The sequence below is a fragment of the Eublepharis macularius genome, chromosome 9, assembly GCF_028583425.1.
Source record: "Eublepharis macularius isolate TG4126 chromosome 9, MPM_Emac_v1.0, whole genome shotgun sequence".
Taxonomy (NCBI): domain Eukaryota; kingdom Metazoa; phylum Chordata; class Lepidosauria; order Squamata; family Eublepharidae; genus Eublepharis; species Eublepharis macularius.
This window is the reverse complement of record NC_072798.1, coordinates 104312602-104328552: the sequence shown is the minus strand read 5'-3', so window position 1 is coordinate 104328552 and position 15951 is coordinate 104312602. Positions and strand designations below refer to the sequence as shown.

Sequence of the window (15951 nt, the reverse complement as noted above, 5' to 3'; positions counted from 1 at the left end):
TATTAACTCCTCTCTCTTCATAATATTAACAATGATTTGCTGCTGCTACTACAAGGTAAAAGGCAAAGGTAGTCCCCCTGTGCAAGCACTGAGTCTCATTACTGACCCATTGGGGGATGTTGCATCATGACATTTTCTTGGCAGACTTTTGTTACGGTGTGGTTTGCAATTGCCTTCCCCAGTCATCTACACTTTACCCCTAGGAAACTGGGTACTCATTTTACCGACCTCGGAAGGATGGGAGGATGAGAGCCAAGCTACAAGTGACGCCTGACACAGGTTGGACACTTGTCAGCTTCCCTCAAGTTTGGATGGGAAATGTAGGCGTCCTGGTCTTGCAGCTGTAATAGAGAGTCAAGCTGTAAAACCAGGACGCCTACATTTCCCATCAAAACTTGAGGCAAGCTGACAAGTGTCCAGCCTGTGTCAGGCGTCACTTGTAGCTTGGCTCTCAATCAACCTTGAGCTAAGTACATACTAAATTGCCAAGCAGGATAGAGACGGAGAGGAGTTGAGACCAAGATCTGAAAATAAAGGTGGGGAAAGAAGAGAAAGGAACGTGGAGCATGAAAGGAAGAGAGCAAATGAAGGAGGAGGAGAAAGTTTGGAAATTGAGAAGAAAAGGAAAGGTGGTTTTATTTTGCTGCAGCACCCTTAGCTACTTTACTTACTTATTTATTTATATTTATATTCTGTCCTTCCTGCGAACGGGCTCAGAGCGGCCTACATCAGCTAAAACGCAATCACAATAACAACAACAGTCTACAAATTCATAAAAACCATAAAACATATTAAAATCACAATTCACATAATAACTAAGAAGGTGTCAAGAAGGGCAACTGCCACAGGATAGCTTTAACTTTACAAGAACTGGCTGAGCAGACTAAATTCTACAGCTGGGTGGAAAGAAAGAGGGAGCGGGCCGGTTGCCGGAGCCACGGACCTTCTTCGCAGGCTGCCTTCTGGCAAGGACTTCTGCCGCCGCCATCAGCTGCGCTGGCTGCTCTCGCCTTGCTCCAGGGCTGGCTTGGTGGACGGGTTTAGCAGGCTCTGATAGGGGAGGGTTTGCCTCAGCCTGGTAGCAAAGCAAACTCTGCAGAAAGGCAAGGTGAAGAAGAGATCGTCACAGCTAAGGCTATTTGATCACCCCCTGCGCCCCTAGTGGCACAGTGCAGCACTGCACGAGAGATAAAATAGATCGAAACGCATTTTCTGAACGCAGCGTGACCTTTGGCTTCAGGGGCCCTGCAGAACTGATGGGGCCTGGGGATTTTGTGCCTGCAGTCCCCTCCCCCCCTCTTTTGTCAGCCCTGCTGCTGTGTATTGGGCTGAGGGCCAAGCTACACGTGACGAATGACACTTGAACGGCAAGTGTATTTCTCCCTGTTCACTTGCCCTCCACTCAATCCACTTGCCAGGCAAGTGTCTTTCGTCATGTGTAGCTTGGCCCTGAGTTAGGCCAAACAAGGCCTCTAAGGTAATTACTGTATTGAATGTTATGCACTGTTAGCTTCAGGTTATGTCAAGGTTCCTAACGCACTTCATTCTCATTGGTTACATTGCCTGCACTTAATCTTCATGGGGTACAGTCACATGCACATTCATTGGGTACTTTCTGAAGGCAGCAGCCAATCGGTCCTCTCAAATAAAGACCAATCAGTGGCCTGCCTATCTTATACATTGTATACAGTGAATGCAAATGACGGTATTGTAAAGTACACATTCTTATTGGTTGCTAGCTATTCTTGGGGCGGGGTTTCTGTGTATATATTGAGGGCTTCTGTTCAGTCTGTAGAGAGTGTGTGTCTAGCGAGTAGTGTCTGCTGTTGTCTGTCTGTTCTGGCTTGCAATAAAGAACCTTGTTTTGGCTGAAATCACTCTGGGCTGCAATCATTCTGAGCTCCAGGCTCAGTACACAATACCTGCTTAGAATGGAATTGTGTGTGGCTCTAGAAGGCAAACTGCTGGGATGAGTTGCTCCCCAGGCCTTCTTGCCTCACTTTTGTTCACTAACTTTGGAATGGTGTTGCCAGGGACCTGGAGTCCCTCAATGGGAGATGCTCAGGCCCTTGGACTCTCCTGGCGGGGGATTGGGAGCCGGCACTTACCCCAGCTTCCTTCTTTGCATGTGCACACAGCCCGTGCGTGCGCTCCCGGTTTGCGTAATGATGGCACTTCCAGGAGTGATGACATCACGCAGAATTCAAAGGGGTCCCTTGTCCTCACTGATGCGGGCTGCTCTTACCACAACCATGGTGAGAGCGGGCCGCAACAGCAGCAAGAGTAGTATTAAGTACTGGGTAGGCCCCGCAAGTGATTCAGCCAGGCAGTGACTTAAGCTCATAGTATAGTTTATTGTACAAGAGAAGAACAACTGGCCCCGAAGGGGCCACAATATATACACTTCCAACTCCACCCCATATCCATAACAACCCAATAAGAACGTGGGCTTTAGGATCCTTCATTTGCATGCACACAACAAAAGACATCCTGTTTACTTGATTGCAATTGGCTCCTGTCCAAGGAATAACGATTGGTTGCTGACATCCCAATTCCTGATAGGATTGGTTACCTTAGGAGCCTAGTTCTCCTCGAAGCTAGCTCAATACATAACACCCCTCCCCCCTAAGCTTGGGGCGCCCCGCTCCAAACATAGTCCCCCAGAAAGACTGGTGGTTGGCGCACCCGTTGGGACCTCCGCAACCCCTCTGTGTTCTGGCTCCCCGCGGTCGGTCCCTCGCTATCGGTTGTCGGCTCCCTGGCAGGAATGGAGGGGGTTGTCTCGGCGGCGCCTGCGGCGCCGTGTGTCATTGGTAGCGGGTCGTGGCTTCCCCGCAGCCCGCCCGGGTGGCTCCCGGTTGCCGTGCCAGCTACCTCTAGTCTCTGTGACACAAGGGGGCAAGTTACCGTCCCGTTCCGGCTCTCGCGGTGGCCATCGTTTCCGCAGCTGGTCGATGTGCCGGCGGTAGGTCTTGCCCTCGGAGTCGGCTACTTCGTAAGAGACGGGTCCGGTAGTCCTGGAGATGGTTGCCGGTATCCAGACTGGCCTGGCCCCGTAGTTCCGGGCATACACTCGGGCGCCTGGCTGGAACGCTCGGGGTGGGTCCGGCGCCTCCATCTCTCCCTTGGCGTCGGGTGCGAAGTCTGGGTGCAGCCGATCCAGTAGTGTGGTCAACCTCCGCCCCATTAGCAGCTCTGCTGGGCTCCAGCCCGTCGTGGCATGGGGGGTGATGTGTTGATGCAGCAAGAGGTCCGCCAGGCGCTGGCTAAAGTCTCCCTGGCTGAGCTTGTGCAGTGACTCCTTCGTTGACCTCACCATGCGCTCCGCTTGCCCGTTCGTGGAGGGATGAAACGGCACCGATGTGCCGTGCCGGATGGCATTGTTCTCCAGGAATGTTTGAAATTCCTGCGACGTGAACTGGGCGGTGTTGTCCGACACGATGGTGTCCGGCAGCCCGTGTGTTGCAATTAGGCGCCGAAGGGCGCGGATGACAACTCCCGACGTCATGGCTGATACCGGGACTACCTCCAGCCACTTGGAATATGAGTCCACAACGACTAGGAAAGTGTGTCCTTGGAAGGGGCCCGCAAAGTCTAGTGGAGCTGCGACCATGGCGTTCGCGTTGTCTCTCAGGCTCGCACCGGAGCTTGCGGCATTTCGGGCCGGGCTTCTTGGCAAGGCTGACAAGCCCGGACCCATCCTTCCACCTCCCTGTCTATTCCCGGCCACCACACATAGCTGCGGGCCAGCACCTTCATCTTTACTATCCCTGGGTGCCCCATGTGCAGCGCCTCTAGCACCCGCTGTCGCAGCTTGGGGGGAACGACGACCCTGCTCCCCCAGAGTAGACACCCTTTGTGCACTGATAGTTCATGTTGGCGGGAGTGAAATGGTTGGAGCTCAGGTTCAGCTCCCCCCGCTGGCCACCCCCTCCACACCCAGTTGAGGACCCGGGAGATAGTGGGGTCCTTGGCAGAGTGTGCCGCTATGTCCAAAGCCACAAGGGGGGGCTGTGGCAAGTCCTCGATCTGCATGACCCTGTGGGCTGGTGAGGGGTCGTCGGCAGGCTCTGGCAATGGCAGGCGGCTGAGGGCATCGGCATGCCCAATGGCCTTCCCAGGCCTGCAGGACAGCTGGTAGTCGTAGGCAGACAGGAACACCGACCAGCGCAGCATCCGGGGCGACATTATTTGCGGCGTTTGCCGGTCCGCCGCTAATAGGCCGAGTAGCGGCTTGTGGTCCGTGGTTATCTCGAACCGCCGCCCGTAGACATAGTCGTGGAACTTCTTGACTCCCGCTACCAGTGCCAGGGCCTCCTTGTCGATCTGTGCGTAGTTCCGCTCAGCTCGTGACAGGGATCTTGAGAAGTAGGCGATCGGAGCCTCCCGGCCGTCTGGTATCCGGTGGCTCAGCACAGTGCCGATCCCATACGGAGAAGCATCGCTGGCAAGGATGAGTGGCTTGCTTTCGTCGAAGTGCGTCAGCACTGCCTCGGATGACAGGAGCTCCTTGACCGCTGCAAACGCACGGGCGTGCCTGCGGTCCCACGTCCACTTGGCGTTTTTTTCCAGGAGTCGGTGCAAGGGTTCCGCCAGCAACGCCTTGTGCGGTAGGAAGGCGTGGTAAAAGTTCAGTAGCCCCAAGAAGGCTTGGAGCTCCTTCTTGGAGCGAGGTGGCGGAGCTTGGGAGATGGCTTGCACCTTGCTATCCGTTGGGTGGATTCCGTCTGCATCGATGAGGAATCCTAGGAACTCTACTCTGGGCACGCCGAACTGGCACTTCTCCTTCTTTACCTTGAGTCCCGCGTCTTGGAGGCGGCGCAGCACTTCCTGGAGCCTGTCGGAGAGCTCGGAGGGGGCGGATCCCGCGATCAGGACGTCATCAAAGTACGGAATGACGCCCGGGATTCCCCGCAGCAACCCCTCCATGAGTCCCTGAAAGATGCCTGGGGCTACGCTCACCCCGAATTGGAGTCTCTTGACCTTGAACGCTCTGCGGTGGGTCACGATGGTTTGCGCCTCCGCGGTAGCTTCATCCACTGGCAGTTGCTGGTATGCTTGTGTCAGGTTGATCTTTGCGAATATGCGTCCCCCCGCTAAGGATGCCAGAAGGTGGCTGACCACCGGCACGGGGTACGCGTGTTGTTGCAGTGCTTTGTTGATAGTGCACTTGTAGTCCGCGCAGATTCGCACGTCCCCGTTGGCCTTGATGGGCGTGACGATCGGTGTCTCCCAGCAGGCATGCGACACGGGCTCGAGAACTCCCTGTGCGATCAGGCAGTCCAACTCCTCATCTATGCACGGCTTGAGGGCGAAGGGGACCCGGCGTGCCTTGAGGCAGACTGGCGCTGCAGCTGGATTCAGGTTGAATGAGACGGGCGGACCCTTGTAGCAGCCGAGGGACCCAACACGCCGGGAAATTCTTCACAGACTGCACGGATGCCTGATTGGCTGACTTGTTGGACCCCGGTGACGTGGATGCCCAATGCCTTGAACCAATCAAACCCCAGCAAACTGGTGAGGCGCCCCTTGACTACAACCACACGGAGGGGGCCCTGGAACTGCTTGTAGCTGACCTTGACTAGGCCAACTCCTGCCACTGGAACCCGTCGTCCCTGGAAGTCCGTCAGGATCAGGTCGCTTGGCTCTAGGCGCTTGCTCCTCCCACCGGTGCACACTCGGTCAAAGAGGTCCTTCGAGATGATGGATAGTGCTGACCCGGAGTCCACTTCCATCTCGCATGGCGTTCCCTCGATCTGCACTGTGACGCGTATCTTTGGCTGTACTGTCACCTTCGTGCTCAGGACGAGAGTCCTGACTGCGTGCTCCTCTACGGCATTGCACTCGTTGGACCGGCGCAGCCCCTTCTCTGCTGGCCGCCTCAGTGGCGGGGAGCTTCCCTTCCTGGCTGTCCTGCAGGCATGCGCGATGTGGCCCTTCCTCCTGCATGCTCGGCATTCTGCATCTGTGAATGCGCAGTACCGCCTCTCGTGGGTCCCCCCACAACTGGCACATGGGGGCCCCCTGTACTGCTGCTGCTCGGAGCGCCGGGATCTGGTGGCTTGCGTCCGGTTGACTTCGTCATCCTCCTCGGTGTCGCTCGCGAGGCCCTCGTGGTGAACGGGTTCTGCTCGTTTGGCCAAGGTCGGGCTGCGTGACTGCCGCACCTCCTTGGTGGACCGCTCGGCCGTCTCCGCCGCGAGGGCTTCCTCCAGAGCCTCTTTAAACGTGAGTGTCTTCTTTGCAAACAGGCGCCGCTGCAGCTTCTCGTCCCGCAGACCGCACACCAGTCTGTCTCGCAGAGTATTATCGAGGTCTGGGAAGTTGCATTTCCTTGCTGCTTTCCGCAAGGCGGTAACAAAATTGCTAACGGACTCGCCATGTGCTTGGTCTCGCTTGTGGAAGATGTGACGGCTGGCAACTTCCGATGGCTGCGGTGAGAAGTGGTCTCGGAGCTTGTCTTTGATCTCACTGAACGCCAACGCCTGGAGCTGTGCCAGCGCTACCAGCGCCCGGGCGATCTCGAACGTGGTTTTCCCACAGACGCTGAAGAACGTGGCCCTTTGCAGCTCAGCATCTTTCAGCTTATTTGCTTTAAGGTAGAATTCGAACCTCGCAATGTAGGACTCCCAGTCCTCGGAGGCTGAGTCAAAAGGCCCAAAGTGGCCCGCGGTAGCCATTGTCCCCTTGCGCTGGCGGAGGGGCGAGTGAGTGTGGGCTGGACAAGGCGACAATTCCTTGCCGGGCGTGATTCAGCTCTGTGGCGCGGGGCTGCTTACCTGCATGTCGTGATTTTGCTCAGCGCGGGGCTGCCTACCCACATGTAGTGATTTCGCTCTTGGCACTCCTCTTGCGGGGCTGCATACCCGTGCTGGATCCCACCTTCGTCGCCAGTATTAAGTACTGGGGTAGGCCCCGCAAGTGATTCAGCCAGGCAGTGACTTCAGCTCATAGTATAGTTTATTGTACAAGAGAAGAACAATATATACACTCCCAACTCCACCCCATATCCATAACAACCCAATAAGAATGTGGGCTTTAGGATCCTTCATTTGCATGCCCACAACAAAAGACATCCTGTTTACTTGATTGCAATTGGTTCCTGTCCAAGGAATAACGATTGGTTGTTGACATCCCAATTCCTGATAGGATTGGTTACCTTAGGAGCCTAGTTTTCCTCGAAGCTAGCTCAATACATAACAAGTAGGCTGTGGCAGTGGTGAGAGCAGCCTGCTCTTGTTGCTGCCACCGCAGTCTGCTCCCACCGCCGCTGCCCGCTCCCACCGCTGCCACCTGCTCTTGCGGTGTGGAAGCTCACCCCCCCACACACACACATGGTGGTGCACTGCACCGCCCGGGGAGGGGGAGCCCCAGGGAGCACGCCCTCCCTGCCAGCCAAGTAAGTGGGTGCGGGGGAAAGGGGGGAATTGGGGGATCCCCTGCCCCAGAGGCGGGGGAATGGGAACCCTACTTTGGAAGGATCATGCAAAGACATGTGGATAAATTGAGGAAGCAAGCTGTCTTGACCTCAACTGTCCCTAACATTGCATTCAAGCAGCAAGCCGTGGACTCCAGTTATCCAGTGTCTCTTTCAGACTTAGGAGCTCCAGCTGCACATCTTTTTGGGGGTCCGGCAACTGCTGGGAATTCGGAAAAACTGTCTCCTGCTGTGGAGGGTGAGGAGGACTCTGACCATTCTGTGTCTCTCATGATTGCAGACCCCTTGGAAACACCATCACCTGCCCAGAGGCCAATGTGATGATCTATGCGTAGAGTTACTCCTATTTATTTAAAGGATTATGTGGTATAAAGCTCTTCATGTTCTTCTTAGCATTGTTGTGAGGGTATTCTGGTTTGGGAGTTCAGTAAAAACTTACTCGGGGGCGGGGGGGTGAATGTTGTAAAATAAACAAAGCAGCCTCTAGGGGGCAGCTTTCTGCTTTGTACATCCTTCAGCCTCGGGGGGGGGGGATCCTGTAGGGAACTGGCTACTGCTGAGGGAGAGCCACTGAGGCTGGCTGGAGGGAGGCCATGCAGGCGAGGGCTAAATAAAACCTGTTAAGTCACTATAAGCCGATGTATCCTGGTGTTAATGATACAAAGCCTCGATACGATTTGCTAACTGAAAGCAGCAACCCACCCACCCTGCTGCTAGCTGGGAAAAGGTGTGTCCTTTAAAACCCAAGTCCAGTGGCAGCTTAGAGACTAGAAACATCTATTTCAGCACAAGCTTTTATGAAAATCTGACTTGTTCTCTTTAAATCACAGTTGGTGCAGGAATTATGATTGTCAACTCAGGGTTGGAAAATTCCTGGGTATTTGAGGTTGGGGCCTGGGGAAGAAGAGCTGGGAAGGGGATGCAGCTCATCTGACCTCCAAAGCCACCATTTTGCCCAGGGGGGGGCTATCTCTGCAGTCTGGAAATCAGGTATAATTCCTGGAGATCTCCAGGCCTCACTTGGAGGCTGGCGACCCTAGCAGGGCCAATTCCAGACGACTAACCGGAAGGCGCTTCATGCTGCCATGTTCTGGATCGTGATGGGGAAAACGCAAAATATCACGTTTTCTCGCGCGAGTTTGGCGCAACGTCGCATTTTCCCCGTTGTGATCCAGAACATGGTGGCATGAAGCGCCTTCCGGTTAGTCGTCTGGAATCGGCCCAGGAATACCAGCTTTTAGTAGCAAAATTATGCGGAGGCTGAAATCACATAGCTGAATGGTCAGCTTAAAAGGAGGGGGGAGTTCATATAGAAAACCACCATATTAGGGCACTCTTGAATGTCAGCTTTTCTATTAACTCAATGTAAGTTCAGCCAGTGGGGTGGGAATTGAATTGTGGCCCATGAATGTCTGGCATGGGGGGGGGGATGCTCCACTGAGGACATTCATTCCCTGACAGAATGAGCTGCTGGCATCTGATAAGCCAGGCAGAGGGGAAGGCGGAAGTTACTGCTGGGAGGTGGAGGATGTGGAGCGACATCTTCAGAGCTGGTTGTGGAATCAGGAATGGACTTGGGAAACCTTGCACAGGGAGGAGGTGAATGGTGGCCCCCGGAGCAGTTTCTCTGCTCCCACAGTCTGTCAGTCCCCTGGGGGGTGGGCGGGCTAGGCTGGACTGGACTGGAGCGTGGCTCTCAAGGTCCAACCCGCGTTCTCACATCGTTGTGATGCAGTGATTGTTCAAATGGTGCCGCCGCAAGTCCATGGGCGCTTTGCATTCTATTCTGGCCTCTTGCATGGTTTCCAATGGGCATTCCTGTCACTCATTGTAGAACCTGCCACCTCCACCTGCCTCTCCGGATCCTGGGGGCTGCTCCCAAGTGCTGCAGGCTTTCTGGCCCCACTTTTCAGGGAGGAGGAACCTGTTTCTTGCAGTAGTGGTGGTGGCGGAGGGAGTTTGCAGGCGCATCAAGCTGCAGCCACCGGCCTTGCCCTTATCAGAAATGGGGGCTGGACGGGCAAGAGCATGGGTGTTCGATCTGGACCTTCAGTGTCACCTCTGCCCCCTCCCTGGCAGGGATGCCTGCTCTCCAAGGTGGGGGCCTATTGGCGGCAGTGGGGAACACGGCCTCCCCATTGGTTGTGCTGCTGCTTGCCCCTCGCCTGCCTATCAGGGGAGGGGTGTGGCCATTGGCTGGTGTGAGCAGGGATGTCTGGAGAACGACGGGCGGGTGCTCCTGGTGTCGGCCACGCCTTGCCTTGCTGCACTTGGGCACCGGTGGGACACTCCTGCAAAAGTCCATAGGGAGCCCCATATACATCGACACACGAGTGACAACGCTGCCTCGAGGCTTAGGACTGAGCTGTTAGTGCCTTGTTTGCTACAAGTCAAGTTAAATACCATTGTTGTTTTTTCTTCCAGCATCCTCACAGGTGGGATGATGAAATATCTTACAGATATTCTACCAGTCAAAGTTTTTGTTTTTTACAAATATGTAACGCCAGAAGCTGAGCCTTATCAAATGTTTGCACAGATTTCAATTAATACAAATAAATTTCACATGTGAGAAGAATATGAATTGATGTTTTTTATTAAGTTAAATTTTTTAGGGAACCTTAATTTACTGTAGAAAGAACCAGTTATCCATGAGGCCAAAGTTTCTGCATTTCCACCCACCTGAAACAGTTCGATATAATTTAAAAGGGGAATGTCAATCTGTGTGAAGAATTTCTTGGACATCCAATGAAATACTGCATTTATTATTCTAGTCTGCGTACTTTCTTATAATAAACTTGCAGTTTGGTGCTATAGAGTCATAAGCATTAAGTTCCTTCCAATATTTTAACTCTAACTCTGCCACTATAGGGTCTCATACAGATTTGGCTAGGGAGGTCCTGTGTTCAAGTGTAGCACAGACCTTGCCCCATGTTGCGATCCCAATAATGAGGCAGAGCAAACTGAGGATCCAAAGCCAGAGCAGAAGGAAGTAGCCATATGCACACGACAAGGATAGAGTATGCTAAATAGGCAACATGTTTTTAAATGTTAGAACATACACATGTTATAAAATAGGATACACATAGAGTTACAAAACCATAGCACAACAGAACACAAGATAGAGAACAGAACATTTGAACAACAGTGACAGGAGTGCGATACAGAATATGGAACACTTCATGACGCTGCGTATCATTCCTGTGAAGGGACCACGCTAATAGTTTGGGATAGATGCAGGGCTTTTTTTCAGTAGGAACGCGGTGGAACGGAGTTCCGGCACCTCTTGAAAATGGTCACATGGCTGGTGGCCCCGCCCCCTGATCTCCAGACAGAGGGGAGTTGAGATCGCCCTCCGCGCCACTTGGCGCACCGCTTGGCGGCGCGGAGGGCCATCTAAACTCCCCTCTGTCTGGAGATCAGGGGGCGGGGCCACCAGCCATGTGACCATTTTCTCTGAGGGCAACCCACTGAGTTCCACCACCTCTTTTCCCAGAAAAAAACCCCCGGATAGATGTTACCTGCCATGTGACTTAGCTGTCAAAAAGCTAGGCCATGAAGCTTTGTTTACTTGGCATGTTGACAAAACCATTAGGCCCCACTCCAGCTGTGGTGTAACAGGCTGCTGGAACTCTGCTTTACCCCGATAGGATTGGACTTAAAATTCTGCATATTTGGAAAAAATGGTGGCTGCTGGAGCCATTTTGACTGAGCCCAAATTTGGCCTAGTGGGGTCGTGCGACCCATAGACAAACTCAGTAGGACATCAAGGTATTGCTGTTTTATTGTTAGCGGCTACAGGAAATAGGGTCTTTTAGCAGCAGTGTGCAGAATTCCTTCACCCGGAAGACTGTTGGTATTTATTTTTTTAACCTCATGTAGTCATGAAACTTGGGGGAGTTTTTAGAGGACAGTCAGAAGTAGGTCCCCTGCAAATTTGGTGAAATTCAGTCAAAAAATTAATTATTTAAATAATTAAATAATTAATTTCATAACATTATTATGACCCGACGTTGTAGTAATAGATGCAGCAGTTTCTCTGAATCTCCAACTTTCATTAAAAAAAGCAAATCTCTAACCCGTTCCACTGCAGAAATATAAGTAAAAAAGGCATTTCTCTGCAACAGAATATTAGAAATAGATGTACTTCATTTGGTAGCAGAGTTAGTCAGATGCATTTCTCCACCTTGCAGTAATTAACCCTCCAGCAATCAAATCGCAGAAAAGATAGAATTCAGTTTATTGAGGTGGATTCCATCCGTGGCAGTAACTTGGAGTAGAAAGAAAGAGCCTTACTCTAAAGAGTCAGTTTCCCTACATATCATGGCTTGCTGTCTGGAGTTGAAGCTGCAAGTGAGTATGTGGAGGAGACTTTCATGGCACTGAAGAAAACATTCTTCCCTTTTGGAAGGCCACGAGGTAAGAAGGAGGAATCTCTCAAGAGATACAGAGACAGAAGAAGCAGCTTTCCTGCCTTAGACAAAGAGAAGCCGCTGGCTATCAAGAGAGTAACACATACACACACAGAGTGACATGCAGCGCTCCTCCCCCCCCCCCGCCACACACACACAATGTCCAAGGCATGTGGAGTCTTTTCAGGGCTGCCTTGAGCTTTCACAACTCCAGGCTTTTTCACCCAATGGGAGAAAGCTGGCACTGTCGTTCTTCAACCTACGCGTCCACTGCAATGAGGCATGCTCAACGACCAGCAAAAAGGAGTTGTAGCCAAGTAATACTGTGAGGCTCCAATGGCCCAATTAACAGCCAGCACCACCTTTTCCACCGTGGCATATGTGGTTTCCATGGGCTGCAGCATGTGGCTGATAAATAAGACTGGCCACTCTCGTCATTCCACTTCTTGGGATAGTTCTGCGCCAAGTTTGGAGTTGGATGTTTCAGTATAGACTACGATGGAGCCTTCTTGCAGGCCTCCGCTAGGTACTGCTAGGGTTTCCTCTGGCTGGCTCTCTGTCCTGTTCGCCCTCTGGCTCCACCCCCACCTCACCTGAGCTGGCCCAGAGCTGCCAGCCAGGTGGTCCTCTGCCACATCACCTCTGCAGGGCTGCTTGTCTGGGCCAGGAGCTTCTGCATGGCTCCCGTGCCAAGTGGCTTCTCTCTGTCATGCTCCGTGTGGCTGCTGTTGGGATGCACCCCCTCCTTGTCCTGAAGGCACAGCCCACCCCAGGAGCCTTTGCCACAGCCTCCCTGGTTCCACAGGCCAGGTGAGTGGTGTCAGGATCTGTCATATTCAGAGTTCTTAACCTGACCAAAGTCATGTCCTGACTTAGGACCTGACCTAAGTTCCGCCATGTTAAACTGTCAGGATCTGTCATGCTATGAGAACGTAACCTAAGTCACACCATGTTAATTCCTGTAGTTGTTTAGTCTTTCTCTCCCTCCAGGTCTAGCCATGCCAGGACCGCACTTTCCATGGGAGAGGATGCTGAGTCTTATCTGTTTTTCTTCAGAGTCGACCTTGACGAACCAGCGTTCCCACAGAGGAGCGCCTTGCAATGTGAACTCTGGGGGGAGGCTGGGATCTGAGGGTTGGATGTGTAACAACTTTCATTTTGTAACTCATTCCTAACAAAGCTTGTGTTCAGCCAGGACTATCTTGGTTCTGGAGTGTGGACCTCTGGGCCTGAATGCTGTCTTTCTAATAAACCTTTTGAAATCAAGAGACTTTGGCTTCTTGCAGAAGGGAAGAAGGCAGACTCTGGCTAACTGGGATGCCACAGCCTGACAAGTGGGAGCCGCCAAAGCTGCAGTGGTGGGCGCTGCTTGCGGGGCCTTGTCATTTGGGGGTGGGTGGCCTGTTCTCACGCCAGCTCCGAGTTCGGCGCCAGGGCAAGACACATTCCAAAGTTAGAATTTAACCTCATGTATCCCTTTGGAGTAAAACCTGAGAGCTCCGAGCCACAGCTGCAAGACAGAAGTACCAGCATCTGTGCTGAGGTTAGACAACAAAGCAAGTCTCTCAAGACTCTGTCCTGGCTGGATTGTTTGTCTATGACTGATAATTAATTAGAGCCCGCGTGTTTACATTATTAATTGAAATATGCTCTCACGCTGTTCAATTTCATGGTCTGATGATCATGCTTGACCTACATATGATGTATGCAGCTTAATGAAATTTCTTACTGTCCCTGCAGTTCTTCTAATTACTGGATGAGTCATCATGTACTCTGCATGCGAAGATTTACAATTCCTGTCTATTTCCACTGATAAATAGGCATCTTTAACCCCAATCTGCTGTTCCTTTACAGGTTGGCAGCTGACCATTAGTTTTAAAAAAAAACTCCCAATCCTGAACCTTTACTTCAGGGTGGGAAACAAGCCACTGAGAACAATTCAACGGAGATAGCAGGAAAACTACAAAATGTAGAATTCAGCTTCTTGACAAGCTCAGCTTTTGAAAAAGCACGTTTCGAGTCTTTACGGCAGCCAAGATACACTTGCACAATCTTAGAAGTTGAAAAGACAGGCTGGATAATATATCGAGGCTTAGAATGGCTTCATAGTCCTTGCCTGTCCCAGGACTTGCACAACCAAAATAAACTGTGCAAAATATGAGGCAGTGTGCAGAATTCTCCAGCTGTGTGACTTATGCAGGTCACAGAATACCGGCGCAGCATTCCTAAGTGCAGAATTTTAGTGTCTTCACACAGTAGAGGATCGCCAAGCAAGGAGGGGGAGAGGCGATGAAGGTTCTTAGGCCTCAACAGAGCAGCACTTTCAATGCTTTTGATGTTCTGAGACATCAGGATTGGCCGTGGCCACTGCATACAGCACTCAAAAACACCCTTCCTACTCTGACACCTGATGGCCTCATAGTGGGCAGAGGAAGCACGTGGGCTACAGTGCTGAGTGGAGAAACAGCTCCGTCCTGTAAACTCTGACCTTTGAAAGGGAGAGGAAGTAATTCCAGGTCAAGGCCTGGCAACTCTCATGCAGAACCACAGAGTCAGAAGGGCCCATACAGACCTTCTAGTCCAACCCCCTGCCCAATGCAGGATGAGCCTAAAGTATCTCTGACAAATATTCATCCAGCCTCTTCTTGAAAACTGCCAGTGAAGGGGAGCTCACCACCTCCCTAGGCAGCTGATTCCACCTTTGAACTACTCTGACCGTGGAAAAGTTTTTCCTAATATCCAGCCGGTACCTTTCTGCCTGTAATTTGAGCCCGTTGCTTCGGGTCCTGTCCTTGAAGGGCTGGTGTCAGCAAGGCAGGGCAGCTGCCGGGGCCTGTGGCAGCTGCCCTGCCTCGGATGCTTGCACTCACACACTCCCACTGCCTACTTGTGACTGCTGCAGCTCTGCTGCATATTCTTCCTAGCGCTTGCTGGAGAAGGGCATTTGGGTGGCACATGGGGTTCCTATTTGCCTGCCAGTGGGGAGCAATCTCCCGGTGATTGGTGGGAGGTGGCAAATCTCTTGCAATTGCCCACTGTGGCAGATTGGGCCTGTGTCAACTGGCAGACCCTGCTCTGCCTACCGCTCCATTGCTTATCCTGGCACCTGAAGGGGCTGTCTCACTCCACTGCCTCAGGGTTTTGCTGCCATCACTGAACCTGGCTTGGGCTCTGGTTAGGTGGGACAGCCCCCTAACCTCCCTCTGGCATCTCTAGGAACCTGTCTCCGGGTTTCCCAGGAATTCTTGGGGCTCCCCTGGAGAGTTGGCAACTAGCCATTTTATCACTTTTCTCCTCAGGAATTACCAGACCCCCTCCCCCCAGCATTTCCAAGCCTTTTGGGGGGACTATCTGGCACAGAGGGACTTCACTCCTTCAACAATCAAAAGATGTATTTAAACCTCACAACTATACACAGGCATATCGGAAGTGAATGGAAGACATAAAATAACGTTGACAAAAACGCTTCATCTCTCTCCCTCCTCTAAACTCATGCCCTGTCTAGGTGGTATGTAGGGCAGGCCTATCACGTTGTTACTCAGGGGTAAACTGGACAAACATCTCCCTTCAGAATGGGCTCCCTCTCTCTCTAGCTCCAACCAACTGACTCCCACCACCAGCCCGTGAGTTTACAGGATTCGAATCAAGGTCTTCTCAAGTCACACACAGCCCTGTAAAACTCTCAGAGCCACCTGCAGCTCCTCAGCCTAACCTACTCAACAGAGTTTTGTTAAGAAGGTGATTTCGAATCTGCTGCCCTGAGCTCCCTGTAAAATGGGGACTGAACACCCAGCAAAGAACGGCATTCGGCTGCATCCCTCACTTCTCTAAAGCAACCAGGGATGTAAACATTTCTGAAAAGGAACACAGCAGGACTGGCTTTGGAAAAACTACACCGGATCAGGCTGTCAGCTGGGCTGACTTCCTAGTTAACATTTCATGGCTCAGGAAGTGGTAGCATGCCTACCTAGCTTATTAGGACTGGCTGAATGGCAGAAAATAGTGAGCTAGCTCTTGAACTTCACAACACTCCTCCTCAGGCTGCATTTTAAACCAAATAAAGCAGGGGTGGGGAGCTAAGAAGGTTAAAAAATGCAGCTAGTC

General features: G+C 52.3%; 1 pseudogene; it reads right to left on the bottom strand.

Annotated features, from left to right (window-relative positions):
• Nucleotides 1–2740: 2740 nt before the first annotated feature.
• LOC129335369 (uncharacterized protein K02A2.6-like) lies at nucleotides 2741–6680 on the bottom strand (annotated as a pseudogene).
• Nucleotides 6681–15951: the final 9271 nt, after the last annotated feature.